Source organism: Rhea pennata, unplaced genomic scaffold (assembly GCF_028389875.1).
Source record: "Rhea pennata isolate bPtePen1 unplaced genomic scaffold, bPtePen1.pri scaffold_40, whole genome shotgun sequence".
NCBI classification, from domain to species: Eukaryota; Metazoa; Chordata; class Aves; order Rheiformes; family Rheidae; genus Rhea; species Rhea pennata.
The window spans coordinates 2,361,881-2,387,470 of record NW_026907681.1 but is presented as its reverse complement, the minus strand read 5'-3'; the positions used below and the strand labels follow the sequence as shown (position 1 = coordinate 2,387,470).

Here is a 25,590-nt window from a genome sequence, read left to right as displayed (position 1 = left end):
CCATCAGCACAGCCAACTCCTTTCTCTCACTCTTATTACCTGTCTCTTGCCTTCAGAAGTGAAGAGCTCATTAATTTTCTTTTGTTTGTACACATCATTCTTCTCTAGGAGTTTCTTGTGCAGCCAGTCGGGATGCCGGACCCATGTGACAGGATTCTTTACCTGAGGAATATTGTCAAATCACACATAAGAAGTCCCCAGAGCCAATGCCCTCTGCCTTTCCTCCCGTCACCACAGACCTGCAGCCCTCCTGTCCTTTCCCACCTCCACACCTGCTGCAGTGCTGCAGCAAGAGTGATGATTTTCTGCATGGTGCTGCCTAGTCTCTCAATATAGTAGTCCCAGTCCAGAATCTGGGCAAGACGCACAATAGTAGACAGTGAAGTAGATGGAGTAGAAAGTGAAGTAGATGGAGTAGAAAGGTGCTGCTCTGGGCTCTGCTGGGTGATGCAGGGACCAGCATTTCTCCTTGCTTGCAGCACTCTCCACAGCACTTCACTTTGTGACAACAAGTAACTGCTGCCCACATAGTGCCTCCTGAGGGAGGAGCTGCAGCCTAGTGCAGGAGAATCAAAGGCTGTGCTGCTCCATAGGGGCGTTCAACTCACCGCCCGCATGCTGAAGTCCTGCAGTGAGGGGCTCTCCAGCCATTTCCGGAGGTAGTGCTTCCGTACACTGGGCTCTGCTTGGAAGACAGCAAGTGGGATGGCCCTGGAGAAGATAGGGAAGCACCAACCAGCAGCAAGGTCACTGGCAGCACAGCACCCCATCTTCTCAGCCTGCACACACCTCTCTGGGCTTCTCCTCTCACCCCTCTGCTATGCCAACAAACAGCAGGCAATTGCACAGCATTACTCACCATTACAGTCTCTTTTATGGTCTAAACCAGTACACCAGCAATCACTTGGTCATGCCACATCAATTCACCCTGCCATTCCCTTCACATCCTCCCAAAAGTCCTGGCCCCTCAAGACAGGTTTACCTTTCTGTGACTGGAGACCCTTCTGCTTTCTTAGCAATGATAAACCGGCAGCTTAGCCCTGCATCCTTCACCATCTGGGCTCCCAAGAATTCTGCCAGACGCTTGGAAGTGCTGATGCAAGTGGATTTCTGCTCCCCGGAGTCTTCTAGCCTGTGAGACATGGAACGGTTCTCTGAGATCAGCTCAAACAGCTCTCAATCAGGCATGTTGGCAGCCTGAAAAAAGTAGCAAGGAGAAAAAAACACTATCAGGAACCTCATGATCAAACCTCATTGCTATTACATACATGGAACATTTAAACTGATTGTCACGGCTGTCTTTATGAGGAGTTTGTGAGCAATCTCTGCTCCAGTTGCCAACATGACCTATGGAATATAGAGATCATGGACATGAGGTCAGCATCAGAACTCCTGCTGTGAATGCAATGCTTTGAAATGATGTTGTACGGCAAACTCTTAGTGGGCCCAGCTCTGTAGTGCCAGATGCAAAATACAAAGGGGAAGTGCTCCCAATAAACTCCCAAGCAGAGCAGTCGCTCCGGTTTCTCATCTCTCCTGCTCCCCAGTTTGAGGCTCTGTTTTCTGGCATTGTCTCTGCTCTTGCTGGTTATTTTAAAGCTAATCTCTTCTGGGCTCCTCAGAAAACATTCTGCAGGCAAACGGTTCTGCCATCCTCTGTCTCAGTGAGTGGCTCTAGAGAAAGTCCTTGGTGGAAGAGGACCACCAGGCTACCTCTGTGAAAGAGGTGACTGGAGGACAACGCTTACCCACAGTTAAGCGGTAACAGCTGAAAACAGTGTTGTAATAACAGGTCTGGTGATAAAAGACCCTAAAGAGCAGCCCTAGAGAATCAAAGGGGCAGAAATTATAGGCAAACAGCCATCAGAGGCACAACGGACCAACCATTCTCTTCAGACAAAGTCCATCCTCCCTACAGTGTTGGGGCAGCTTTGACATCTCTTCTTTGGCCCCAGCCTGAGAAGACAAACATGCAGCGGATGCATATCCTGCAAACCCTACACTCACCTTGCTCTACAGTACATCCAACCAGTAATCAGCCACCTTGGCTACAGAGGCAGAGACCTCCTCCAGTGTGGTGCCTTTCAGAAAGGCCTCAAATACAGAAGACTGGAATATCTTCACCAACTGCAGCTCTCCCCGTCACTTCACCTCAAACCCTTTCAGTTCAGCCAAGGATCCATCTTCACTGAAGACTGCATACCTAGGATATAGAGCTTGTGCAAAACCTGGTCTATGCCAAGGAACACATCACCCAGGATGCTACTTACTACCCTCCTGCCAAAGTACTTCCAGTATTGCCAAACTAGGCAGCCACCAGGTAAGTTAATCCAAGCTGTGGGGCTCTGGACTAGCAGGATCTAGGCATATTTACACAGCTAGAGACAGTAACATCATGAACTACTTCACCTCCAGCTGCAAAAGCACATCAGCCTCTGCCCCCAACTTGCCAATACTAACTGGCAAAATGTTCTTAAATGCACACAAATAAAGGGCAAGAAGTGAGAGTCAGGGTGAGAGGAGTAGAGAAATGGAGTGAGATACTAGGAAAAGCCTTATAGAGGAGAATCAAGCTTTGTTTGGAAAATAGGAGGGGACGCTGGCAAAATGGACTCAGAGGAAACTGGACATCGCTATTGAAACACCTATGACAATACACTGTCCACTTTTTTTCTATTGTGTTTCGTGGATTTCATATGCCTGCCAATTATTTGTATCGCTCAATATAACCATCACAGGAAGCTTCAGTGGAACAGAGGTGAGACTCAAGCGTACATTGCTTTGTCACCCCTCCTCCAGGCAGTCTTTTCTTCCTCAGCTGGCAGTGGTTCCTGCCAGCCAGCTCCACACTACTGCTCTTTCCACTTGGAGAGTGGGCAAGAAATAAGTGCACTTGCTGACATCCCTAAAATCACAGAAAAAAATCAAGGGCCCCGGAGATAAGACTCCATGAGCAGAGTTCATTCAGTGCTTGACATCATCTTGACTTCTGCGACAGACTCCCTTGGCATGCAAAGGCACTCACAGTGGATGCTGGAGTTCATCCAACAGAGACATTCAAGCAGAAACAAACATAGTCTTGTAAGAGCAGGGAGTGCTGGAGGACAGTGACAGTATTTTTTGAACCCAGACCCAGGTCTGTGGGCAGTCCTCTCGTGATTGCTCGTGCTCGTATTTAAGCAGGCTGCATGAGAAAGTCAGTGAAGTCAAGTGCAATTGCTTTTCTAGAACATGACTGCAATGGCAAGATCCATTCCTTCCCCTAGATGGGGATTAAAGTGGAAACCTCTGGGAAAAGTATTACTAGAGGTCTGTAATTTTGAGAGAGGGACAGACAGATTAGTGAATTTAAAGAGAAAAGATAGAAAGAAAAATTTGCCTGTGCATCTCAGAACCAAACAGGCAGACCATGACTAATCAGAAAGTTTGAGAAGTGCTGTTTCACAGTTATCTTCAGAAATTTACTGTCAGAGTGTGTCAATTAAGGCCAGGGCATAGCTGGATTCAAAGACTGATCTCATGCAAGGAACTTGCCGTTTAAAGACAGCATGATCTCGGTGGAATGCAGCAACAAGCAAACCAAACATGCTGCCAGCTCCAGAGGACTGGCAACACGGGGCAAGGACTAACATGCCTCAAATGTAGTCAAGGAAGAGGACCCTCAATCCCTTCCCTTGGGGAAGTGGTGATTTTTCAAGCTTTGAACTCTTACCTTTTCTTCAGCTTCTTGCCCTCCTCCTTGGACGCTGGGAGGATCATGGCCAAATAGCGCCCATCCACTTCAAAGAAGATGCTGTTCTCTGAGCGTGTGACATAGGTGAGAGAGGCTGGGTCCGCCAGCTCCTGGTACTCATCATTTGTGAAGCCTTCCTGCCGGCACAGCCCCAACAGAATAGCCTCACTCAACAGCTCAGCTGATTATACGAGCAGACTGCCCCCAGATACATCATCCTGTCTGAAGGGATCACTGACGGCCTTTGTTCCTTCCGGATGATGGGAAAGATCAATCCCTGCTCTCCTGAGGGAACATACTTTATTCTCTGCTAAGATAGGGTAAGTTAGCTTGATCCCTTGTGACCAAACAACTCCTTGGAAAGCTACAGAACAATTTAGCAGGTAGGACTCAAACATGTGACTTGAAGAAAAGTGCAGGAGACTCTGAAGTCACTTCTTTCGGCTTATAGCCATAAATGGCTGAGCAAGCAGAGCATGGGACCTTGTTCTTGTCTTGACTCCTGCTGCTTCTGGCAGTCTATGCACAGAAGGAGACACCAACCCTGGTCTCTTACACTATACCCTCCCTGCTATATCAGACTCTCTCCTTCCACTCAAACGCCAGTTTGAGCTATGAGCTGTGCAGGGCAGAGAGTAGCTGTGTAGCAAGCAAAGCTGTCAGCCCCAACGTCCTGCTCATTACACAGGGGGCCAGAGACAAAAGAGAGGCTGTCCTCTCGGCTGAAGCCAACTCCAAGAACAAAGATGCATACTCCGCTGCCAGTAGAGCTACTCCATTCACAAGAACTGCCTGATTGGCTTGCAGGCCTACAGAAGGCTAAAACATTTTCTTCCCTTTCACTGTTTTCACCAGACTGTACAGCTGGCTGGTACAGATGCGAGACTCACCTTCACCGGGATGTTCGGCATGGCACCTGGGTAGCAGATTGTCACCTTTGGCTTCTTTGCATTGGTTGACTTGATGACAAAGTTTTCCGGGAAGCTGTTGGGAAGCACACACCAAATCCCATCTCTATCCAGTTCTAGAGGTCTCCTAAGAACGGAAGAAAAAAAAGTCACCATCAGGAAGAGATTGGAAAATATGCCAAAGAACTGTTCTCTGTCCACAAGTCAGGCAGAGGCAGTGTCCTTTCTGCAAAGGAAGTCCTAGTCATACAACAGCAGTTGCATTAATAAGCCATGGCAATGTCAGAAATCTGCATCTCCAGAACACCAGAGCTTCCACTGATTAATCCCACATCTATCCCACTGCTCCTCTTCTCTGCCGGTCAAATTCTGCCCTTACCCATCTGCTCACACTACATACAGGAGAACCTTTCTTCCTCAGCTCAGCACATACTCACCCAATCTGCTCAATCAGCTCCCTAGCCTGTGTGATCATATTTGCTCCAGTGAAGCACACAATCCCAGCCATTTCTAGGGAGTACCAGCGAGCTCTGTGAATGGAGGAGGGACAGTCAAAAGGATGCAGTGCCACCTCTTAAGTACTGCTGCGGGGAAGCGCATCAGGTCGTACAGAAAATAAAGTCTCAGGGAAAAAAGACAACCACAACAGCCCTTAGGAGATCATTTTCCTTTCCTTCCCTGTGATACTTCAGGAAACCGCACACCCTGAAGAATCACCTATAGACAAACCCTGCCACTCATTGCCAATGCTACAGGGCCTTGTTTAGCAAAAGTCCCTGCTAAGGGGACTAATAAATAAGAAGTCATTAGTAGGAACAAAAACAAGTGTTACAGGGATCACCTATTGTCGCGAAGAAAATGAGACATCACCACACATTCAATGTGAACGCTGGAGAATGTCCGACTTCATTGTGCAAGCGGACATACTTACAAGCTGCAATCAAGCTGCAGAGTCTGTGTAAAATCACGTGAGAGCATATAACAGCATAGTTGGCAAGTACCCAGGGAGAGTACAACGGGAGCTCATTAAAAAGTCCACTAAAACAAATCAGAAGCCGCTTATCCTTCCAGAACTCCTCCATGTCCTGTCTCACATCTTGTTTTAGTTTCACAAGAAGGTCACCAGAAATTCTCATACTTGTACATTTCCATCACATCTGTCTTTATACAACAATCCTACTGTTTCACTTGAGACAAGCAAATCCCACAACCTATCATCCCCCTTGTGCTTCGGAAGCAGGTTAAGAAGGTGACAGCCTCACTAGAACAGCTCTGGTTTACAAGGCTCCTTGTTGGAGGACTCCAGCAATGACCACAGGTGAGACTCACCCTTTACGCATGACATAGCCATAGAAAGAACTGAGGACACACTTGTGTGCCAGCTGCAGGGAGTCATAGAGGATTTCCATATTCTTGCAGCGCTTCACTTCAGAGGCATCGCCTGTCTCCACAGCCGCACACAGTTTTTTCTTCCACACCTGACGGCAAGAGGCAGAGTCAGGACAACCCTACATTCCACTACAGGCAGCATCAATAGTCAGATATTCCCCCCATCGCAATCCTAATTTGACACTGTGATCTAGAACAGTATCAGTTATTAAGATAATTCCTCTTTCTTTTTGCTCCTTCTGCATTTGAGGGGGAAGCGTTGGGCATAGGCATCATGCTATATTAGGGAAGAGTCTTGCAGCATCAACTGTAACTCACACCCATAGTTAGAATTACCTAATCCCAGCAGAACTGCCATCCTACATCAATTCTGCCACACCATGTATTGTGCTGGCAAGAACTAAATGCTTGCAGCAAGAGATTAGATTGAGACTAACAGCAGAACCATTTCAGCAGAAAAGGCCTCCCAGCAACCTCCGTGATTCACAACAGAACTAGCAACAACTGCAAAGCAAATGGCTCTTTATGAAACTCTTCCAGAGACAGAGTCCCAGGGTCTTGTCATTTCTTTCAATATATTAGCAATTACATTTCAGTCTCCTCCCTCTGCCACAAGACTCCAAACATTTGAGAACTAGAACATGCTGCTTCTTTCTCCTAGAATCAATCATTTCTTAACCTAAGATCAAGTTTGTTTCTCTGCTTGTCTCATCCTTCTGTTTGAAGAGTACCCTACAGTGAACACAAACCAGATCACAAAATAGTTGAGCTGAGGATTTTCTAGATCCAGTAAAAGCCAAAAAAACCCTAGTTGTTTTCTTTCCTAGCACTGAAAGTGATTGCATCAGAGAGCTAGGAACCACTGTGGTAGCAGTTGTTTAGGATTCAGCAGGGGAAAAACTTGCACTTGCACCAGAGCTGTCAGGAAAGCTAATATTTCTTATTGACCATACAGATTGAGCAAAACGATCCTTTAGGGTTCAAGTTTTCAGTGAGAGGTGAGGACCTTCTAGCTTTGGCAGCACAAATAAAACAGAAATTCAAGCCCAGCACCTTATGCAGCCCCTTGAACTCACAGCGACAGTCTCTGAAAGCTCATACACTGTCTACATAGAAAGAGTTCTCTCGCTGGCAGATGGTGGTGACACGCTCCTCCACTTTGGTGACGTGGATCTTCTCATAAGCCTTGCGGCAATAATCTAGTAAAGGGAATAAACAGAGAAAGCTTTCTCAGAGATCAGTGCCCCACTATGGATGGGAAGGATGAACACAACGGCATTGGGCAAACCACACAGATCCACAGATCTGAAGCTTTCAAGGCACCAGTCTGAGAAAAATTCCATCAATGCAAATAAACACCATACCTAGAAAAGCAAGGAAGCAGACCTGCTACACAGGCAAGGGCAGGAAGATACTAATGTGGGGAGAAACAGCACCTCTCTATAGAGATGCAGAGGTGTGTGTGGGAAATAAATTGCCCATGAGGGCTCACCCACAAATTCAGCCTCTGCTCAGAGCCCCCACTACCTAGATGCTTCTGCTGAGTAGTATCACTTTAGGAGCAAAAAGTGAAAGGATATTGATGCATGTGTTTCACTGACATGCTTTAATTAGCGCTCATTAAAGAACAACAACAAAAACAAAACCAAACAAAAACCACCTTTCATGTTTCTCAGCTCAAATACATGACTCTCAGTGAGAAAAGAGAAACACTGAGACAAAAAACAGCACTTGCCTCCTCCTCAAAAAACGTACAGGAATTGGTTGGGATCCTAGGGGAAAACTGTTGCAGCACAAAACTGAGATCAAATTCAGTCTGAGCCAGCATGAACTAAGTAGTCCCAGACCTGAGAGAGAAGTAATTAATGATGTGTTTATAGTCTAGGCAGCAAAAACCTGCTCCACATAACGCCATTTATTTTTACCTGCCAGTCGCTTCTTCTCATACTTGGCCTGCTCTTCACGGGAAAGCTCGTGGAACGCCCGGGGTGCTCCATCTGGATACAGAGGAGGAAACTTCTCAGGCTCCAGCCATTGCTGGATGTGGTGATACTCGCTGCAGCTTGCAGGCACTGCAAAGGAACAGCAACTAGGAGCTTTCCAGGGGAGGAACAGGAAGCGGTCTCTGTGTCTTCAGCTCACACTGCAAGCTCTATCCATGCTGCCATGCAACAGGGAACTTGACAAAGCAGACAGCAGAATTACACTTACTGAATTCTCCTCTCCACTGCCAAGTCATCCGGCACTGACGATTAGCACCTGGCTTGTTGAAGTCACAGGCAGCACACGTGGCCTCATCCACCATTGCTGAGGGCTGGACACAGGTCAGGCACATCCATGTTAGAGATAACAGAACTGCCTCCAGTGACATATGCCAGAAGGAATCGATGTTGGGTACTAGAAGAACACAAATGTGAACATCACAGAGGTGATGTTCAGTAAGTTTTCCTTTCTAGAAGCTTTTTAGAACACAAGTTACAGAAAGAACAATGACTATTCTTTGGAAGAAGCCAGCTAAAGCTATTGCTCTACCTTGGACAGACCTTTCGGCTCTGCACACCTGCCAACTGTAACAGCCTGACTGGATTTCAAACCGAGCCTTATTTTATCCCCCTGTCCAGGGCAGAAAGTTTATTGTTTGCCGCTAAGGGGATCAAATCGGAGGGACCTCCTAGACCATCCGCAAGACAAAACAGAAGACTCCTTCCTGACTGGACTGAGGTTACCCACCTGCAACCTGTTGGTCAGAATGATGTTGGGGTACATGGCCCCTACATCTAAATGGTAGACAAGGGGGCATTCAATTCCGTTAGGAACATCCTTCAAGGAATTCAGCTTGACTTTGATTTCATCACAAACCTGCGGGGAGATGTAAAGAAGTAAAATTCAAACAAGAAGGAATTAATGATGCAGTCACATATGCACTATATTTGGTCCTTTACTTCCGACATGCACAGAGACACCTGCCACTGATTCTGGGGAACACAGGAAGAGTATGAAGAACTAAACGAATAGGATTAAGAAGAGTGGCAGCGGCGAGTCTTCTTTAGCCACCAATCTTTAAGGTTTTCTTTTGGACCTCCAAGGTAAGTTTCATCTACACTGCAAATGTCTACAGATAAGTTTCTCCTGTCTCTCTCCATGGAGTATCAAATGAGTCTAAACAGGCATCTTTAACATGTGCTGTCTCACCAGACATATTCAGGACGAGAAAAATCAGCCTTGCCTCCAGCCTACACCAGTTCTTCATTAATATGAGAAATCAGGCATAGATGTACATGGGGCAGAACTCAAAGTTGAAGAAAGTTGTTATACAACACCAACATATGTGCACAGGACCCAGGCTTGCCTAAAGAAACGTGCTGCAACTCCACCGTCACAGATCTGCTCTCCCTGGAAAGCCCGGTCATGCCTCTGGCCCTGCAGGCTGAGGCAGGACGACAGACCTCCTGGAAGTTGGTGACTTGATCCAATGGCAAACCTGCTTCCTCTTTGACAGCATGCCGGAGCGTCTTCTCCACATACTGCACCAGGAAGTCAAAGCCAGCAGGATTCTGCAAGGATACAGGAATGATACTGAGACCTCTTCTAGGCACGACACCCATCCTCGCACACCGCCCAGGGAAGGGGGGCAGGGGGTGACAGCTTCTGCAAGATTATCCATGCTCCAGCGTAACTTCGGGGATATTTGAAAACGGGCTCACTACTTAGCAGAGCACGTCTCAGTATGGGTAGAGAGCAGTTCATCTCATCTGAAGGGCAGATGGCTGAAACAGGTCAGCTGAATGGCATCTTGAAATGCCCCTTCGTTCACTGATCAGCTCCGATGTGAGCAGGCAGATAATGTTGGCCAATTAGCTGGCCTGACCTCCATAGCCAACTTGAGCTCTCTAGAACTGAAGGACGGTGGCTTTCTGCTAAGAACTCTACAACTCACAAAAGTCTACACCACTGGCACTAGGGCAAAACACAAAGCAGAGAAGAGATGGTGCTGCTCCCCGGCCCTTGGAGTTCTCCTGCAAAGGAGGCTATATAGGGCAGCTAACAAGAAGAGATGATTGCATGTATGTTCCACAGGGCAACACTTATGAGGCGGGGCTGACCCAGTAGTCAGCTGCTCACACATCTCACTGCTCTAAGGGGCCAAGGAGTTAGATTTAAGATCCTTCTAAATTCACAGTGCACGTTCCCTTAAGATCATTTACGAGATTAAGGCCACTAAAATAAGCAGCGCTGAGGTGTGGTGTATCACACAGCAGAGAGAGAAGTTGCCTCTAAAACTTACAATTCAGACAGTAGTAGTAATCAGAAACAGGTAAAAGAGGCCAAATGAAGAGGGCAAAAGAAGCTTGGCTTGAGTGGGAGAAGGACAAAGATATAATCCTGATGAGACAAAAACAGAGTCATCTCTGCCAACAACCACTGGCTCAAAGAAAACCAACCCTCCCCCCCCCCAAAAAAAAAACCCTTCAACCAACCAATAAACAAACCCACACAACAATGAACCACTCTCCTTGCTGTAACACTGTCTTTACCCAATAGCCAGCCTGAGGTCATGAAGAGCAACTTCTCCAACCCTTCCCACCTAAACTCTAAGCAGGTTCATGCACTCAAGCCATAAATTAGGTATCCAAGTTTTATAATAAGTATTGCTATTGGGTATCCCCCAAAAGAACAGAGGATGGTAATTCCAGTTGGAGGGTTATTCCCTACTGCCATGTTCTCCAGAAAGAAGAGCATGATTGCATTACCATTTTAAAGCCTCCGTTGCAACACCTTGATTGTGTCCTTACCATTTTAAAGCAGCAAGGGATGTCACTGCGAAAAAACTCAGATTACAGAGCTTCCACGTGGCCTCCTACATACATCTCCGAGTCCAGCACATGGCCATCATCTGTAAGTTTGTTGAACTCCTGCTCCTGCTTGTTGCGGAAGATGATGTTGGCGGGATAGGCCTGAACCATCAGCAATGCCTCACACAGTGTCCTAGAAACTTTTCTTAACACCTGTAAAAAGACAGACATCAAAAACTGGACTTAGAAAGAAGAGCTGTAAAGGGTGCTGCTGGAATTAGGCTGGCCTTATCACTGCATCATTGAACTTAAATGTTTGATTTGGTGCCCAACATGATGTGTTTATTCAGGTAGTATTGAAGCCCAAGGCAAGGAGCACAGTAAGGAAACAAAACCAACTCCTTCACTTAGGCTACCCATAACTGGTCTATGGAAAAACAGCTATGACTGCTGTACTGCAGAAAGGAAGCGCATTTGGAGACTACTTTCCCTCCTTTCCTTGTGTAAAACTATCCAAACTGTAGAAATCAGTTCTATTGCCAATGTGTCACTGTTGCAGGAAGGATGCAGCTCTTTGCCCAGAAAAGAAATTGTTTCAGGCATGCACTCACCTCATCAGGCTCCATGGGAAGGATGGTGCACAACGCGAAAATGAAAGGGTGCACATACTTCATATACATGTAATAGGTAGCAACTGCATCAGACACCGAACAGGTGGCCAGAGTCTGTTGAGGAGAAAGACAAATCAATCCCAGTCACATTTAATACAGCAGTTAACACGTACAACGGGAAACAAGGAAAGGTTGAAATCAGCAGGAAGATGCAAAAGGTATATTTCTGCACACAAACATCCCAGCGTGTAAAGAGTTATCAGTTGGCTTAAGACTGCATTCTGCTTTAACCCGAATTACATAAGCCAGCTCCGAATTAGCAGAAATGGGGAAGATGAGCTCACTGCCACATATCTGCACAGATGCCACTCCTGAGTGGTCAGGAGGCCACTCTTGGCCTAGAGAGATCTCCAGGGCTTCAGCAGAAACCTCATTAAGGTGTCTCCTGGACTCTAGCAAACTACTGCTCCGTTGCAATGCCCCGAGTACTACCATTTTGCAGAAGTGTAAATAACACAAATATACAGTGCAACACCAATGCCAGAAACACATCAAAGAAATTCTATTCTTCCCTAAGCTTAAATTCTTTCAGGTGTCTGAAATTCAGCAAGATACACTGACAACTTCTCAAAGACACTGCATTAACTTAAAGGATTTCACAAAGCTCTAACTCAAAGGTTCACTAATATTGCAGATGCCCAGAGATACAGCACAGGGTGGGAATACCTGAGGCTCCTCTGTAGCCATCCGGCACATCTCTTCAGGGTCCAGCTCCCCTGCATCATAACCCAGTTTTGCTTTCGCTGCTGCTTTCAGGTTGTGACTTCCCACTGGCAGGTAACTCTCTCTCTTCACCCACCTAGACAGAATAATGAAAATGCCAGTCGACGAAGAGACAGCCCTGCACTTCAGAAAGGGCTGCTACGTACACGTACAAAAAAGATCTGGATTACTGTAACAGGGAAACGTGAGAGCAGAACATCCAAGTGCAGTGGAATAAGAAGCTGCACAGCTTTAGACAGTCTGCATATCTACCCATGCTCTTAAATCCTGACTCGTACAAATTCTGCCATTCAGATCATTTCTATTGCTCAGATTTTTCTCAACCCTCATACTTCAGAGACTTCAGAGATAAACATTTAAACACAGGAGGAGGTATCAGCAGGACTGTAAAGAGAGGCAGTTGTTTTCCAGAGTCTGGACACTGGTCCAAACATTCAAGTCACAACTGCCAAGACAGACAGCCCTCTCCTGCACACACACACACACACACACACACACACACACACACCCTTTCTTTTCCTCTCTGTGCGAGGCAGGCTGTTGGGTTAGAATATGGCCCTGTGCCCACTACAACAGTTTGGTCTTATCCTGTCCTTTTACCTGCTATCCAGGACAGTTCTCAAGCCCCCAGTGACAGCCACCAGCAGACTGTATAAACACAGTTAGTCATTCAGGCTAGTGTGGATGAGACGTAACTTCTGTACATAATGGCACACAACGGAGTACCGAGTAGAAGCAGCACAACCAAAGATGGGGGTGCTAGTCCTTTCCTAATAAGATGTAACCCATGATAGCAGTGCACAGAGATGGAAAAGGGACAGCATTCAAATACATCAATTGTAGGCATTTTATACAAATTAACAGATAAAGATGCAGTTATACGGTACAGAGGCAGCATTCGGTACCTCAGACAATCCATGTGGATGCACTGCGGGGCTTTGTACTCTCCCTGGCTGCCCTTCTGAAATCCAATCTCCTGATACATATTAATTCCATGAGCTGCTGCTCTTGCTTCCACAAAAGGCCTGAGGAGAGAGACAATGCAGAAGAGAAGAAACAAAGCAGTCCCTTTCCTCCACCCCAACCCCATCCCAAGGGTTTCAGAATTGCTTTCTTGTAAGCTACTTAATGAGGAATTTTTCTTGTGAAGTCTCCTTTGCTCCAGACCTTACCCGTGAGAGCTGGCCACAGTGAAAACTCCCTGTAGGGCAGAGCTACTGCATGAAGGAAGCTGCTTGCTCACATCCTATACCAGGAGGTAGAACATTATGATCGAGTTTCCCTCGCTCCCCAAAGGCTTGGTTGCTCTGGTCTCCCTATTGTTCTGCAGTTCTCTTTTGACACTTTGCCTGTTCTCCAGTTACTGAGGTCATCAGTGTACAAACATTGCCAAATCAACAATCTAGAAGTAGCTCCGCAATCCCAGGACCAACTGAGGAGACTCTATAGAAGTTCATATTTCAAAGCCAATAAACATAGCTCTGCTCAGGGAAAAAAAAAAAGTTCTGAATTCCACCTCCCCCTCTTCGACAGTCCTCTGCAGGCTGGCGATCCAAGACTCAGCCCAGCACTCCAGATAAAGAGCACATAATCAGGATGTAAACAGGTTCCCAAACTGGTTGGATAGTCTGTGTAGATAAGAACACACGTGGCCGCTATGTGACCTCCAGACAAAGGACATACAGGCTGGTATCCGATCGCACCCCATGGCCTAGGCAACATTTCCTTTTAGAAACCAGGTCAGTTTTCATTCCTGATCTTACCAGTCAAAGAAGTCTCCATCGTATGTGACAATGATAGTAGGTTTGGTCTCCTGGACATGTTCAAACCACCTCTGGATTAAACGAGCCTAGTATGCAACAGAGGATTAAAAAAAAAAAACCCAAAACAAAAAACATCTCCCCCCCAAACACAAACACTCAGCAAATTCACCTCCTGCAGGCAGGCACTGGATATAATACAATTGATGCAGTCCTTCCCCTCTGCTCTTGACCTAGCTAGAGCCCGATCTGCCTCATCATCACACCACGAAATGAAAGCATCACCAGCACCGTGACTGTACGCTGTGCTCCCCAAAGATACACTCTATTGGGTGATAAGCTCTCTTTGGCCTACAAGAGACCAAGGCAGATAAAAAGCAGCCTGATTTCCCAAGTAGAACCTACTTACCTCATCTGGTTCATTAGACACAGAATGGACCCTCACACTCCGGCTTGGGAGCAAATTCAAAGTCCTCAATATCCTCAGAGACAATCTCCTTGTTTGTGATCAGATAGCCCTAGAGAGTTGACAAAGGAAGAGTTACTGAGGACTCAGATCCCTGCTACACCAGGGACACGTTCCTGAACAACCTAACTAAAGGATGAAATAGATATTTCATCCCTAAAGGATGAAATAGTCTTCCATCGATGAGATAATCCTTGCACAGCTTGATAGGTAGAGCTTTTGTCAAGTGGGAACGGCTCTTTGGAGGTCACCTTCTGAACAATTGCTTACAATCAACTAAGGGTGCCAAAAGGGAGACAACTTAAGGACTATACTCTCCGAATTACTACTGCCCCTCAAAAGGGGCACCAATAGCCTTAGCTGGGTTCTCCAACATACAAAATGAGGAAATCCTTATGCATCATTCAGACTAGACTTCAATTTTATTTCCACAGACATTACATATAGACCAAGCAACTAGCAACAAAGCAAGCCAGGGACGAGACGGCCAAAGGTGACATGCTCGTTTGCTGTCTAGTATTTTGCTCCAAAGCATGAAGAAAAGAACTGTTGTTCCATTACCTGCCCATCAATCCTGTAGGAGATCATCATGATCCAGTCTGCCTCTGCATCAGGAAACTTCAAAGGGAGTTTGGTAGTTTCAATGTCAAAGGCGAGAACAACCGGATCCTGAATATGACCACATACATCAAACTCAAATCAGCTTTAGAATATGATTTAACGAGCAGTTCTCATCAGATTAACAACTAATTTACCTAAGTAGGTTTATGCACATCTCAGACCCAGCAGGCTTGACTGTAGGAGACAAGGTAGCAACAGTGGTACCCACTGATAACCAAACAGCAAAATTCATTAACAGGAGAGAACGGAATAACAAAAGCTTCTCTTTAATGCAACAACCCCCTTCGAGAAAGAGAGTCATCAGGATTGACAGCATGTGAGGAAACATTGCGCAGGCAAAAAACACTTATTACCTCTATGCCTTTATAATAAAGGTTTCTTATGGCACTGGATTTATAAAGCATAGCAACGAGTTTAAGAATAGTTGGGCACCCCAGGAATCACCTGGAACAAAAAATGTACACCTCTCAGTGGGGCAGGGAGTGCTCACTTCACTAGATTCCTCTGCCTTTGAAATGGTTTAACTGAAATCAGACATCAGGTGTAGGAAACCAAAGAGAAGATTGGAATTCTCATTTGTACTTTTTAGTCTGTGTGACTAGGGGAATCCTAAGAAGCCGATGGGCCAACCGTCCTAAGGAGACCTCTTTCCTTGACAGCATAGACGTATAGACATCGCTCGCCTGGTCTCGCTCACTGTTTTTCCTCACAGCAGGAGAGATCTCTTTCCGCATCTTCACCAAGTCATCCACCACGTGGAAGGATAACTTAATGTAGTTCCGCTTAAGACCCACCAAGTGATTTGGCTACAAAGCAACAAGACAGTGCCAGCTAAGGGTGGAAAAGAGTAATGAGGGAAAGGGAAGACTGCTAACAGTAAGAAAGCGTTGGGAAGGCAAATTATACTGGCACACATGGAAGAACTGGCCAAAGAAGAGGTAGTAATTGGATGGAAAGACTAGGAGCGAGAAGAGATGCTAGCAAGCACGTAAGCCAGCAAAGAACATGTGATCTATGCCAGTTCACACCAAGGGCCATCTTGTCTTGTTGTCTGTTTCCAAGCGCAATCACCAGTACACACCCAAGAAAGAGTAAATGTATAGTATTTCCTTCTGCCACAACACTCTTAATCTCCAACCATTTCTAGCTCAGGAAGTTTCTTGAGCATCCTGTGAAAAAGACTATGTGCTGGAGCAGAACATATATTTTATTTACTATTACTATAATAAGCAATTACTATCAATAAGCAATAATTAGCCTATTCATGATATGCAATGCAAACAGTGCTTGAAGATTAAAGGTAAGCATACTGCTTCCCTTTACTGCTTAGCCCCTTTCTACTCCACTTGAGCTCGAAAGAAAGAAAGAAAGAAAGAAAGATTAGGGTTATTCAATAGTACAGCAGGCAGAGGAATACTGACCAGATCCAAATCTTCTTTGGGGACAGTTTCTAGCTCTGAAATGTTCCCTTGAAACTTCTTGGAGAGGAAGGATGACACTTCTTGTTCACAGCCCTGCAAAGAAACTGGAGAATGAGCAACAAAGCCAGACACTTTTCCAGAGGAGAAGACAGGCTCACAAGAGGTTCTGGTACTAGTGTCCTAGAAGATGGTTGGTCACAAGGCCTCTCAGCTTACTGGGGGACCCTTCAAGTCAAACCTGCCCTTGTCTCTGGGACCTCGGCCACTAGTTTACTCAAGACCCCACTTGCCAGTGCGCACCTTCCAAGTCCATACTCGCCTTCTGGGTAGCGATGTAGAAATACGGCTTATAGGGCAGGGCCACCCAGGAGAAATCAAAACCGGTGAACATTGCGCGACCCCGCAGCCAAGGAGAGAAACCAACCCAATGGTTCCCAACGGAAGCAACGGGCACTTGCTTCCGTGCACTGCCCTTGCTGCGCGTTGCTGGCATTTGTGCGCCACATACACATCCCTGCATCTCTGCAGCACCCACATTGGCCCCCAAGAGTCCCAGGTGGACCCAGCGTAGGGCAGACAGCGCTGCTGCCTTGTGGGTGATGCCTGGGGCCCAGAACAGCCAAACCGGTGGGGGCAGGCAGGACGCCCAGCCCGGGCACCAGCGCTGCGCTGGAGGAACGGGATGCACCTCGAAGCGGCTCCCATCCTCCGGGATGAAGTAGTCCACAGCGCTCACCAGCCGCCGGTCCTCGCCCAGCACCTCCGTCTGCACATGCACATGGCCTGTTACGACACACGACCCCCCCCGCCCCCTCCCACCCCAGTCCTACCGGGTGCCTGTCAGTGACACCTCCCCTGCCCCAGTCCTACTGGGTGTCTATTGGTGACACCTCCCCTCACACCCAGGTCCTACCGGGTGCCTGTCGGTGACATCTCCCCCCCGTCCCGCCCAGGTCCTACCAGGTGCCTGTCGGAGACATCTCCCCCTCCCGTCGGTGACATTCGCCCCCCGTCCTACAAGGTGCATGTCGGTGACCCCCCCATCGTTGTCCCCCCTAGTCCTACCAGGTGCCTGTGGGTGACACCCCCCGCCGGTGACATCCCCCCCCGGCCCAGTCCTACCGGGAGCATGTTGATGAGCCAGCCCGTGCGCTCGCCAGGCTCCGTGGGCCGCTCGAAGCCGAACAGTGTGTCCAGCCGCTCCGTGCGCTGCGAGCGCTCCAGGCGCTTGAGGGAGGACAGCGAGGAGCCATCGTCCCTGCAGGACGCCGCGCCGCCAGCCGCCGCCCAGTCCCCGCCGCGACCCACCACCCCCTCCCCACACACACACACCTCCCGCTGCCGCCTGGCCCCAGTGCTCACTGCCCCCCCCAGCCGCCGCCGCCGCCCGGCTCCGCGCCGCCCCGCAGCACCATCCCGCCGCGGCCGGAGCAGCCCCGCGCGCTGCCCCCACCTCCCGCGAGCGGGAAGCCTGCCAGCCCCGCCTCCCCAGGGAGAGCACCAATCAGAGAGCGGCACCGCAGCCAATGGTCGCTCTCTTCCTCGACCTCTGCCCCGCAGCAGGGCGGCTGCGCTGGCCACGCCCCTCGCGGCACCTTCCCGGGCAGGCCCCGCCCCCGCCCCGGCTGCCGCTGCCGCGCACGCGCCTGCGCGGCGGTGCTCGGCGCGGCCCGACCCGACCCGGCCCGGCCCGGCGCGGCGCGGCCTGTCGTGGGGCGGCGGCGCTGCGCGGGAAGCGGCGCCGTCGCAGGGGCAGTTGCGGACCGGTGCCGCCGTCTTGGCCGCCTCTCCAGGTAGCCCTCCGGCTGCGAGGGAGCTGGGAGCCGGCTGCGCCCCCGAGGAGCCCTGGCCGGCCTTGAGGCGCGTGCCGGGCTCCTTGGGCCGTGCGAGTCTTCCTGCCTGGAGGCCGGACGGGCTGCGGGGAGCCGTCGGGGGCCGAGGCGCAGCGTGCGAGCTCCGTCCTTGCTGCGCTTTGGCGGGGCGGGCTGAAGCCCTGGCGGGCTGCGCGGAGCAGGCCTGGCATGGGCTCGGCGAGCCTGGCCCGCCCCGTCTCGCTGAGGTGCCGTCCGGCCGTTCAGGGCGCGGGAGGGAGCTGGCCGCTGAAGCTGGCTGGTTTGCAGTGAAACAGCAAGCAGCACTGCGGTCAGTCTGTGGAGTCACTGCCTGGGAGAAGAGAAGAGGGGCAGGTGCTCTGCAGGGACCCTAAAAAAAATGTCTCAGACGTCGGAAAACTGCACTGTGGAGGTCGTGCACAGGAAGCGCTTTCTGCACGGCTGTACGAACCGTGTGTTTGGGGTTTTAAGCATATGCAGTGTGGAAGTTGGGAGGCTCCTGGGAAGTTTCTTTCTGGGCCCCAGCCAGCTGCGAGCCGGCACTGCCAGCTTGAGCAGCCCGGATTGCGTTGTCCTTCCGTGGTGCTCGGGCGGTGTTGGGAGCACGTAGGAAGCACCGCTGCCTTTTGCCCAGGCTGTGCTCTGTCAGCGGCCCCTTGGGCACAGCCCCCGCTACTAAAGCAAGCCTCTTCTGTGTTGGCCGCTGCTAAGGCTTTTGTAAATAAACTAGGAGGAGCACACTGTTTTTTTGAATTTCCTTGTTTGTATTCAGTTGAACTTCTTGAACTGGATCCTTTCTAATGACCCAATACTAGTATTATTTTAATAAGAGTGTAAATTACCAAAGTTGTTGTTTTTTTCCAGATATGAATGTCATCATTATAAGATAGATGGGATGTACAGGGTTTGTGCTTCCTCATCATAATTAAATAAGCAAATATTAAAGAAAAACGTGGGGAGAAAACAGGTGGTTAACATAAATCTGATTTTAACCAAAACTATGACCATTGAGTTGCTGAGGACTTCTCAGTGGGGGATGTTTTGGAAGGAAGGGCACTTTCTTTCTCTCTCCCCAAACTGTACTGCCAGCCATCTGTTGATAATTATTGTCCAGTCTCTGCTGAGAACTTGTGATAGTTAATATTTCCTCACCGCTTGAACAAATTAGCGATAATCACTGCAAGGTACTTGACCACAGGAGTAGAAAGATGAATAGCGTGGAAGAGTCAATGTATACCTTGGTTTGTGAAAACAGCTCAGTTTTCTATTAGTGATTATGACAAATTCAAATTCTTGAGGACTTGGAGAATGAGTACATTGAGTTACATAGTATCTCTGGAAAACATAAGTTAAAAGATCAAAATTAGCAAAAATCTTAAAAATTCTCCATTCCTGTTTGTTTCGTATTATTTTTAGTTTACTTTATCCTTTCTCAGAGGAAATATTGAATGTTTATAGCTAAGCTGGGGATAGCTCACTTCATTGCAATGTTTATTCTCTTAACCTGTCAAATCTTTATAGTTTTATTGAGCCCTATGTAACAGGAGAGCAGAAATCATTCACTCTGGTTTAAAAATGGCCTCTGAAACTGTCCAAAATCATTGTTGTGATTTTGTTTTTCTTTTTTCAGTTATGTTAATAATACATACTAATAGGCTATGCCTTTGGTTCAAAGACCTGTAGGTTTACAAATAACAGCTCTTTCAACTTTGTAATACTCTTGATGTGATAGCTTCTAAGTTTGTCTAAGAGTGGTCTGGGAATTTTTTTTTTTTTTTTTTTGAGGCTTCACAGTTGGACTTTTTCTATCTCTACAGTGACAATCCCTGTGAACCTCATTGCTCAGTTTTTTCCCAACACGTAAAACTCAAGATTTTGAAAACTTATTTCTGGACCCACAGAAAACTTAGATCTTAGCTCTTTGAAAACCCACTCCCTTTCAAAATGCCACAGAGTACATTTTGCTGATAGCAAGAAAAATGTGTGTTGCTGTTGAAATGGCTTTGGGTAATTTGATCAAAATGTCATCAGGCCTGATCCATTTGAGTGTATACTTTATGTTTATTTTTTGGTTATTAACTTTCCTTTTCTTCATAGGTTTCAGTAGGTACAAGTCCTTGACGGCTTGCAGCACCTTTTCCAGAGGAAATGAACTGGGCAGCGCTGGTGTGCCCCGGTGGGCATGAGAAGCGTCTCAGGGCTCCTGGGACCTCAGAGGCCTGCCCTGAGGTGAGGTGGGCCTTGGGAAGAGGAATGGAGAGGATGGCGGGTTACAGAGATGTGTGGAGCTGCCAGCAGAGACCCCAGGACAGTCAGTGCGGAGCTGCACGTGGACGTGATGTTGGTGCCTGTAGCTCTCCTCTGCCGCTACCAGTTTGTGGCAGGGATCCCCCTGCTTGCCTTGGCTTGGGCACTGTTTGCGGGCTGCTGAGTGAGGGATCACGGGAGGGGAGAGGTGTGGAGACTGAGCGGAGCTTGCTGGCGGATGCAGAGACGTGGGGAATGCTAGTGAGCACAGCTGCCCCTGGCTCAGTTCCCATGCAAGGAAATGGAGAAGAGGGTTGACTGTCTACTCTGGAGGACACACCAAGGAAAGCCCTGCTAGAGTAGGGCCACTGCAGGCACGCTTAACGGCTGCTTACCCCAGGCAGCTTGCAAGGGCTGGCACCCATGCAGAGATGGGGAAGCACATGGGGTGCCCCATCCCCTCTGCAGCCACAGCGTAGGACTACCAGGTGCATGTCCTGTTCTCACCATGTCCCCCATGACCCTGCAGGGGCTAACAGTTTGCAGTGCTGTATGCAGCTGCGACCATGACTGCACCCCTGGCGACATGGACATGTTGGGCCACAGAGAGCTGGGCATGTGCAGGGACAAGTGATCTGTGCAGCACTGCACACTGGGCAGGATCCCATTTGCCAGGAAGTTCAGCGTTGTGTGTTTGTCCTCACAGGGCAGAAGACAGGGCGCTGCGTGCCCAGTGCTGGCGGCACCGAGAAGAGCTCTGAAATGCTGGCTTGGTGTGCAGCAGAGGAAGTGAGTGTCGGGCACGGGCGCCAAAGATGGGTCGTGGCACTGGGGAGGAGAGTCCTCTGCTAGGATGGAACAGGCACCAAAAGGCTGGCCCATCTTCGAGGTCCCGTTGGACACCAGGGGATGCTCTGGGCGGGACACCTCTGAGGGTGCTCTTGAAGGTTTGTCCCTTTCAGCAACAGGCCATGGCCTAGGGAGGGGGTGCCATGGCCCTTGATGCCACTTCCCAATGGCAGCATGGGAGCGGACTCTTGCCCTTTCTGCAGTGACCTGGGACAAGCCTGGGGCAGCGTGGGGCGCGTTGACACAGAGCAAGGGGCCAGCAGGCATCCTGGGCCATGGCCCGGGCACGGCCCCGCAGCAGGAGGCGCAGCTGCCCTGGGGTGCTGGGCACAGGGGCTGCAGCAGGGCCGGCAGTCCCGGGGCCTTGTGCCACGCCGACGCCGGGCCGGCAGACGGCTGGCAGGGAGGCTGCAGCGCGGCCCCGGGGCCCCCATGTCGCAGCACTGTGACCCGGCAGCGCAGTCACAGTGCTCGCGGCACGAGCAGGGCTATAAGGCGCCCGCGCCCCTGCCGCTCTGCCAGGCTCCGCAGCCGGCTCGCAGCTGGCTGCCGCCCAGGGCCGAGGCTCTCTGCAGGCTGTCCTTGGGCGCAGGCGCACCCACCGCCACGAGGGCAGCAGGGCTCTCGACGGCCACCCAGCGCGACGTCGCAGGACTTGCGGGGGCACGGCTGCCTGCACCTCAGGCCGCCAAACGATGGACGTGCTCAGCAGCTGCACCTCCCTTTGGTATGGAGACCTCTTTGTGGCCTTCCTCTGACCTTACTGCCAGCTCTTGCTTTGCACCTTCTCTGCCCTGCTTTGGTGCTCACAGCACTCCCTGCCGTGGCCGTGCCCCGTGCCTCGCAGGCTTGGAAAGTGCCTATGTCTGCTGCTTCACTCCCTAACACTGCCTAACGCTGCCTCCTGTGCCGGCTGCCTCTTCCCCAACACAAATAGGCACGACCAACCCCTTCCTCCTGCAGCCCTTGACCCCTTCCAGCACCGGCTCTAAGACTGGCTCTTTGGCTTGCCTCAGCCTCAGAAAGACTGTGGATCCTCTTCCTCTTCCGCCTGGCACTCCTCCAAAGACGCACAGAGCAATACCAAGTGACAGCAAGGTTTTCACAGTGTTTTCACTCTCAGGAAAGCAGAGGGAGGTCAGCATCTGCCAGCTCCAGGTCTCTTCTAAGCTGCCTCAGCTGAGCTGACGCAAAGGGGCCAAGGCAAGCAGGCTTTCTGCTTTTGTTGCTGTACTCGTGTGGCGCTGCTGGGCACAGCTGGCCTGTGCATGCCTCCTGTGGGAAATGGAAGTGACCCCTGCCACCACTGTCAGCAGCCATTCTTGTGCGAGCGCAGACTGTGCCCAGGCATTTGCTCACGGGCAGGCAGCGCGCTGAAGCTCACAGCTGATTCAGCCCTTGTACACCATCCGATCGTGGAAGGTTTTCTGTTGGAAGAGCTCGCTGGAGGCCCTCCGATCCAATCTGTGCTCCGAGCAGGCTCGGCTTCAAAGCCGGATGTAACTTTGGTCTTTCAGAGACCGGAGCAAGCCCTTGGGAGCGGGAGAAGACCCCTCACACGCCCCTCAAGCTCCGCAAGGGCTCCAGGCCTTTTCAGCTGGAGATCAGTGGAGAAAGTTAACTCGATGGCCCGCAAAGAGCAAGGGCATCCACTCTCGGAGCCGGAGACCCTTCCAAAGATCCCCATGCCTATCTGCTTTGGCGCCACATGCAGCACCCAGGAAATGCAGGCCATGCGATGCGAAGATGCTCCAAGTGCTCATCATCAGTGTCATAGGTCTCGGGCAACACTCTGGAGCACCCGGCCAGCTGGTCTCCTGCAGCGCCCAGGAAAGAGTTTTTTCCCCCAGGCTCTATCAGGTCTGGTTTTTGCTTTTTTTTCTTCCTTTCTTTTTTTCTTCCTTTCTTTTTTTCTTCCTTTTTTTCTTCCTTTCTTTTTTTCTTCCTTTTCTTTTTTTCTTTCTTAAATTTTGCCATGCTCTGGAGCCCCTAAAGTGGCTTCAGTTTGAGAAAGAGAGGAAAGGAGCTGGGCAGCGCTGGTGTGCCCCGGTGGGCGTGAGAAGCGTCGCAGGGCTGGCCGGGAGGCAGGCCTTGCTCACATGCGCAGGGAACAGCCGATCGCCAGCTTTGGGGTCAGGAAGGAATTTTCCCCCAGCACAGATTGGCAGCAGTGCCTGGGGGTTTTTCGCCTTCCTCTGCAGCACTGAGCACGGCCCACTCCCAGGGCTCCTCGGAGCCCTTTCAGGCCACTGATTGCCTGCTCTTGCAGCACCAAGACACCAGCTGTGCCCTGCAGCTCTCTCGCTCTCTGCCCTGGGGCAAGCTCAGGCACTTCCATGCATTCCATATGCTTGGGCTGTTCTGCCTTGTGCAAAACAATGTGCGTTTGCAAAGGCTCCGGGCTTGATGCTGCATCAGGAAGCAGCTGCCGCTTGTCAGCTCTCTCTGCATGTAATAAAAGTGCAATGCTTGTAACCTCTGCTGGCTCTGCTGTGTGTGTCGTGTGAGCTGTGGCTGTGGCCTGAGAGCTTTGTCGTGCAGCTGTGCTGTCAGGAAGCGCAGGTACCCTGCTGCCTGCAGGGTCTGTTGTGGGGCTTGCAGGGTTGCTCTGCACCACAGGGAGTTTAGCCCAACTCCGCCCCGGTTGCATAACCGGGCTATGACACTGCGCGCGTGTGCAGATTTATTTTGGGGGCCACATTGACTTTGGGGTTTGCTATTTCATTACTCTTCAACTTCAGACCTTCTGGTTGACTGTTTCTCACAGTTATTCTGTGGCTGGAAGCCACCGGATCTGTTCGCTGTTCTTTCTCACAGATTTCCAGGACCTTGTTAGTTACTTATTCGTATTCTGCTTAACACAGCGGTAGTGTTCTAGACACCCAAAAGTTACAGCAGGGACCGTTCCCACCAAGTATCATGTAGTATGGATACAAAAGTTGCAACACAGACGGTTCCCACCAAGTATCCCGTAGTACAGATGCAGCACTCTGGGTCCCAGAGGCGAGGAGATCACTGATAGCGCCTTTTCCTGTCATCCTTCAGAAGGGCTACCAGGAATGGGAGACAAGCCCGCAGAGCTCTGTCCTCACCAAAGTCAAGGGCGTGACACAGTCACCAAGCAAGGTGTGCGATGTCGGGGTGTACATAGCCCACAACCACCCCCCCCCGCCTCCGCTCTCCCCCCCCACACACACACACAGCCGAGGTGAGGCTCCGACCCGCCTTTCTCCCTTCTCTTCTCTTGTCTTGCTTGCTTTGGGTGGCCTCTTGGAGCAGTAGATGAGCAGCAGACTTTCTGCAAGGGCTTCCCAACTGCTCCTTCATCCAGATGGACCCAGCAAAGGAAGCTGTCCTGTGTGGTGGTCCCCGCTGCCTGCATGGGGACTCCTGTGTTCCCTCCTCCAGGCCCAGCACTGTCCTTGGCTCCCGATGAGGCAACCATAGCTGCATCCCAGACACATTGGGACTGCATGTTAGGTCACCTTTGCAGTGCTGTGCGGCAGGCTCAGCGGAGCTTGGGGAGCTTGGCACGTCGTACCGGGCAGGGCCCTATGGCCTTAGCCAGGCAGGTGCGCCATGCTCTGCCTGCCCTGACAAGCAGCGTCAGGCCTCTGTGGTTTTGGATGTTCAGGGCGGGAGAGGGCACTCTCAGATCAGGTCAGGGGAGGCTCTGACATTCACCCCCTTGTTTGCCAGGGCTATTATTGCCAGCTGCAGCTTTTTGTAGCAGAGGGCAGATCAGCTTTGTATTGCCCCAAAGCTTGCGGGAAACAGATTGGACCTTGCCAGACTCTGCAAGTGAGAAGCGGGAAGAAGACCGTGCCTTTGATGCTGGGCTCTGTCGCGGAGGAGAGGCACTCTCTCAGCTTTTCGTCTTTCGAGGCAACCGCATGACTTTGGTGGGGCACTTTCAGATGTGGCAGCTGCCCCAGGCCTGTTGCATGGCCAGAGTGCAGATGGCCTGGTGCACTGGGGCAGGATCTTAGCTTTTTCAAGGGGTGCCATGAGAGCTAGGATGAGTTTGCAGTGGTTTTGGCCAAGTGCTTTTGAAATTACCAAGCTGGTCTGTGGAAGAGCTTGGGCTGGCCTCGAGCATTGCCAGTGTGGACATGGCTTGCAGCCGCCACCCGGCATCACCTGGCCAGTGTGTCAGACCTGGCTGATGGCCTCTCTC

At 50.1% G+C, this 25,590-nt stretch overlaps 1 pseudogene; it reads right to left on the bottom strand.

Annotated features, from left to right (window-relative positions):
* LOC134154771 (DNA polymerase epsilon catalytic subunit A-like) overlaps nucleotides 1-25,590 on the bottom strand; it is a 46,821-nt pseudogene that overhangs the window by 12,625 nt on the left and 8,606 nt on the right.